This window comes from Sciurus vulgaris, assembly GCF_902686455.1.
Source record: "Sciurus vulgaris genome assembly, chromosome: 13".
NCBI lineage: Eukaryota > Metazoa > Chordata > Mammalia > Rodentia > Sciuridae > Sciurus > Sciurus vulgaris.
The window spans coordinates 26,460,804-26,466,930 of NC_136474.1; positions in this window are offsets into that span (position 1 = coordinate 26,460,804).

Genomic DNA, 6,127 nt, shown 5'->3' on the forward strand with positions numbered 1-6,127 from the left:
TGCTACTGGCCAGAGAGCTCTCTTTTAAAGAGAGTGTGAGATCAGGCTTACTCCTACAAGGACTTTTTCTTAATGACTATGCCATGTAACCTTTACTGCCATTAAATGGTAGTGAATTTCATCAAATTCACAGTCCCAAAGATTTTATGGGATGTGTACAAGGGGGAGGTGGAGAGGGAAATTCAGAAGACACAGAATCCTGCCTACCACATAAGGACTTGGGACGTCATACAGGAATGGATTTGATATTAGCTTTATCTGTCACCATCTTTGCAACTGGGTAAATCGTTACACTTCACTTAGCCAACGTTTCTTCATCTGTGGGATGAAAAGAATAATACCCCACGGGGTTTTTGTAAGGGTAATGAGAAGATTGATATGAAAGTACTTTTCAGGTATAATGCATTATCTGGCAGGGTCAAATTGAAGTGATATGTACAAGTGCATGGTACCACTAGGCTAAAAGATCCTCAAAGTTAGAAGCTATCTCTTTTTGGATGTGACAAAATTAGAGGCTGCCTCTCCTGCAGTGTAAGACTTACTTTCTTTTAGGTACAATAATGGAAGCTTAGGGTGCCAGGAAACAAAGGGCAGATAAAGGGTTCTGGCCATTGAATTTTTTATTCAAGGTAATACTAAGCCACTCTGTAGGCTTAGCTCTCAGCTGCAGGTGGGACTTCTTCAAGTGACTGAAAAGTCCTGCACCCCCAAGCTGCCATGGCTCACCTTGTCAGCTTGGGAGTATAACTCGGGACTGTTCCACAGATCAGAGCAAGCACTGCAGAGATGACCAGGCCAGTGTTTCCACAACAAACACAACCTGTCTGCCCCTGTCCACTTCTGAACATTAGAAATTGTGAGTGATATCACCTAATCATAACTCTCTTAATTTAGAATACTGAGGAAAGATTCTCTACTGTCTGAAGAACCACTGAAAGCAAGCCAGCACAAGCATCTATAGGAGCCCATGTTTTCTTTCTACAATGTGGTTTATTTTCTGAGAAGGGAGCACACAGGCCCTGATGTAACTTGCTTAAGAATGATGATCACACTATATTAACCCCATTTCCCCCTTAAGCAAAAGAAATCATTAGGCGATAGTCTCCCTCAACCCTTTCTTGCTAAATACTTACCATAGAGCACAGAGCCTGGCATGCAAGAGATATACTTCAGAAAGCATTTGCTAAATGGATGGAAAAAATAACAAAGAGCTGGAACCCAGTTCTCTCTCTCCATCAATCACTCTATGCTCTAATCAGTTTTCAACTATACTGGCCTAGTAGCTGCCTCCTGAACAGATTTAATAGGCAGGCATTAAGGTCTTAGCTAAACTTAAATGTGCCAGCTCCAACGGCTCCTAGGAATTTCAAGCCAGCCTGCCCAGTTGAAACTGTCTGTAGAAATAGCCATGCAGCTGAGGAAATGAGCAGCGCATTGACCATCTGCTGCCTTTCTTCTCTGGGGATCTGAGCTAAAGAAATTCAAGGAGGTTAATGAGCTCTCTCTGGCTCATGTGGTCTCGCACAATCTGTGGGCCTGGGTCTTGTCCATTTAGAAGATAAACAGCCAACTGAAATGCAGCGTGTGCACATGGCTACGCAACCATCAGGCTTCTCTCACCATAGTGAGCTGGTGATTTAAAGCAGCTCTAGCAGAATACTGGAAAATGACTTGGACTTTGTAATCATTACAATTTGGTTTCAGATCTTGATTCCTTCACCTATTGGCTAACTTTTTTTTTTTTTTTTTTTTTTTTTTACCTCTCTGAGTCCCTGTTTCTTCACATATAAAACATAAATAATAGAAATACTTATTCCTTGAACAGTTACCATGTTAAAGGAACTAAGGGTGTAAAGAACTTAGTACAAAATAGACATCCAACCAAAGGGCTATGTTTACTGGCATGTAACTAAACTCCCTCTTGAATATCTATACATTTATTTCTCCAAACTACCCAACCCATAGTGTTAAAACCTATGGTGATGAAACAATTCCAGAAAGATTCACTAAGTGATATATATATATATGTGTGTGTGTGTGTGTGTGTGTGTGTCACTGTGCATTGGTGAAAGAAATTGAGACAAAAAAGAGGATGGGTCAGGAGAAAGGGGGAGAACCACGCAGAGCCAGGTACTGCAGTACGTGCTGGGAATCCCAGGCAAATAAGTCACAGCATTTGATTTGACGTCTGCTTCCAATTTTTTATTTCACATATTCATTCTTTAAAAGGCATCAAGTTCACCAGGTACAGTGGTGCACACCTGTAATCCCAGCAACTTGGGAGGCTGAGGCAGAAGGATCACAAGTTCAAAGTCATCCTCAGCACTTAGGGAGGTCCTCAGGAAATTAGACCCCATCTCAAAAAAAGAACTGGGGAGATAGCTTAGTAGTACAGTGCTCCTCCGTACAATCTCCAGTACAAAAAAACAAACAAACAAACAAACAAACAAAAAAACCAACCAGACATTGAGCTCATGGAAGCCCCCGTGGCTTCCTAATTACCAGACTCTCTCCTTTGAATTTCACTAGAGCAGAAAAGTATGCCTCAGAGACTTACTTTACACTGCAACCAGGCCTGGCCTATCTCAGCTTCCCTCTCCTCCCTGACTATCTTCAGTGTTCTGTTAGTAATTACTCCACTCTCTCAATAGAAGTTTCGGTGCCCTTAGTCTCAATGTTTTTAATTTTGAAAATAATTGTGCTGTGGCAAGATCATTGCCTTCTTTCTCTTGGTGGTGGTGGTGGGGTGCCAGGGATTGAACTCAGGCGCACTCCACTACTGAGCCACATCCCCATCCCTATTCTGTATTTTATTTAGAGACAGAGTCTCACTGAGTTGCCTAGCAGCTCGGGGCTGCTGAGGCTGGCTTTGAACTTGCAATTCTCCTGTCTCAGCCCCCTGAGCTGCTGCAATTACAGGCATGTACCACAGCGCCCAACAAGATCACTGCCTTCTTAAAGGCTTTTGTGCTGTGGACCTTGTCCCACGTCCTCCTGCTAGCTTGTTCCCTTTTGTCAATTTTGGTATTAAGACCTTTCACAGCTCAGTGATATGCTTCCACAAAACTTCAGGGAAAAGTAGGCATTACTAGAAAAAAGATATTTATGAGAACCACATGATGAAAAAAAAATCCACAGTTCTTGATTTCCCCCAAGTCTACAGCAACAAGATACTCATTCTAGAGGTATCCATTAAGAATAATGTAATTTAGAAAATAAACTTTTCAGGCTGAGGTTGTGGCTTAGTGGTAGAGTGCTTGCCTTGCACATGTGAGGTACTGGGTTTGAGTCTCAGCACCACATATGAAGAAATGAATAAAATAAAAGGTACATAGACAACTAAAAAAATTTTAAAAATAGAGGTTTTCAAGATGGCGGCCTAGAGGGTGGCTGCATTTCATGTTGCTGCAGGACTCAGGATTCAAAAGAGGAGATATAGAGAGACTTGGGACCAACTCAAAGCAGCTGGGTGAGTCTCTCCCGTTGGGGAGGCATCCCGGATGGGACGGTAGTCCCGGAACGCAGGGAACTTTGTGAAGTAGAGCTGCTGACGAGACACCGCTCCCCCCGCTGGAGCAGTGAACTCGGACAACTGGGAGCGTCGTAGAGGAGGCCGCTCAGCATAGCACTGGGACTCGGAGCAACCACTGGGGCTCCGGCGGCTGCCCAGGGGAGGAGCGGCGAGGAGAGCTGTGTGGTCTCAGAACACTGGGGCCTGCCCTGAGGAGGAGGAGGAGGAGGAGCATGGCCACTTGGATTCGGACTGACTGCACCAGAGCTACAGGCAGTTGCCAGAGGAGGAGCGGCGCAGCAAGCTGTTTGGACTCAGACCACTTCTGAACACCGGGGCCTGCCCAGAGGAGTAGGAGGAGGAGGAGGAGGAGCTCGGCGGGGCGTTTGGACTCGCAGTGACTGCATTAGAGCTCCAGGCGGCTGCTCAGAGGAGGAGGCGATTGGTGAGTTGTTTGGACTTAAAGCGACCGTTCCTGAACACTGGGGGGCTGCCTGGAAGAGGAGTGCGGTGGGTCGCTTGGTCTTGAGTGGCCACACCAGAGCTCCGGGCGGCTGCCCAGAGGATGCGTGCAGCGGGTCACGTGGATTCAGAGCCACTCAGAGCGACCGCTCCTGAACACCTGGGGGTTACCTGGAGGAGGAGGAGGAACGGGGCGGGTCACTTCGACTCGGAGTGATTGCCCAGGGCTATGGGCGGTTGGTGGGAGGAGGAGACACGCAGTGAGTTGCTTGGACTCCGCACCGGAGTGACTGCACTGGAACACCGGGCGGTTGTCGGGAGGAAGAGGCGTGTGGCGGGTCTCTGGGACTCAGAGCGGTTGTACGGGGCCCCAGGTGGCTGCTCAGAGGCGAGGCCGCATAGCCAGGCGATTAGGTGCAGAGCAGGATCCAGGACCTAGGAGGCTTCTTGGTGGAAGAGCTGCACAGAGACATGCTTTGGGGCGGAGCGAAGGATCCAGGACTGCGGGCAGATTCTCTGAGGAGGGGCAGCCTAAGGAGATTCATCTGCGAAGGGTGAGGCTCCCAGGCCCAGGAGGTAGGGCCGGGCACCTGGGAACTTTGCAGAGGAAGGCAGCCCAGCCCAGGCAGTAGCTGTAAATTGAGGGGAACCTCTAGGAGGGGAATTGACCAGCGAGACATCCCCACCAGGTGAGTCTTCCCTGCCAGGTGAGGTTTCCCCACAAGGACAGTAAAACCAGAGACACAGGCCCAAACAGGCCTTGCCTCAGCCGCAGCCTAGTTCCCCTTTGGATGACCATTGGTCAACAAGTGGAGGCACCTCTGCCCACTAGCAGGGATTATACCCCACCTGAAGGCCACCACTCCTAGAGAGGCAACTTCCTTGTGGAGCACCGCATTATCAACTTCCTCCAAGACTTCAGACTACTAAGGCTAAGAGGAGATATATATAGAAATCTTCAGGGACATTGTAAGTCAATAGAGGAAATCTGCAATATCTCAGCGGTCCACTGACACCTGAACAATATGAGAAAACAAGGAAAGAAAATGCCACAAACAAATCTAGATGTTACATCAATAAAACCCAATGACAGCATAGCAGAAGAAATGACAGAAAAGGAGTTCAGAATGTACATAATTAAAATGATTAGGGAAGCAAATGATGAGATGAAAGAGCAAATGCACGCACTGAATGATGAGATGAAAGAGCAAATGCAGGCATTGAATGATCACACCAATCGACAGTTAAAAGAGCAAATACAGGAAGCAAAAGATCATTTCAATAAAGAGTTAGAGATATTGAAAAAAAACCAAACAGAAATCCTTGACATGAAGGAAACAATAAACCAAATTAAGAACTCCATAGAAAGCATCCAGTAGGACAGAACACCTGGAAGACAGAACCTCAGACATTGAAGACAAAATATTTAACCTTGAAAACAAAGTTGAACAAACAGAGAAGATGGTAAGAAATCATGAACAGAATCTACAAGAATTATGGGATATCATGAAAAGGCCAAATATAAGAATCATTGAGACTGAGGAAGGCCTAGAGAAACAAACCAAAGGAATGAACAATCTATTCAATGAAATAATATCAGAAAATTTCCCAAATCTGAAGAATGAAATGGAAAATCAAGTTCAAGAGGCTTATAGGACTCCAAATACACAAAATTACAACAGACCCACACCAAGGCACATTATAATGAAAATACCTAACATACAAAATAAAGACAGAATTTTAAAGGCTGTGAGAGAAAAAAAAACAAATTACATTCGGGGGAAACTAATACGGATATCAGCAGATTTTTTAATCCAGACCCTAAAAGTAGAAGGGCCTAGAACAACATTTTTCGAGCCCTGAAACAAAATGGATGCCAACCAAGAATCTTATACCCAGCAAAACTTACCTTCAAATTTGACGATGAAATAAAATCCTTCCATGATAAACAAAAGCTAAAAGAATTTACAAAAAGAAAGCCAGCATTACAGAACATTCTCATCAAAATATTCCATGAGGAAGAGATGAAAAACAAAGAAGCCAATCAGCAAAGGGAGGAATTATCCTAAAGGAATTGTCAAATAAAGGAGGAACCAAGTTGTGTCAAATAAATAAATAAATAAAATTTTAAAAATGAACCAAATGACCGGGAAA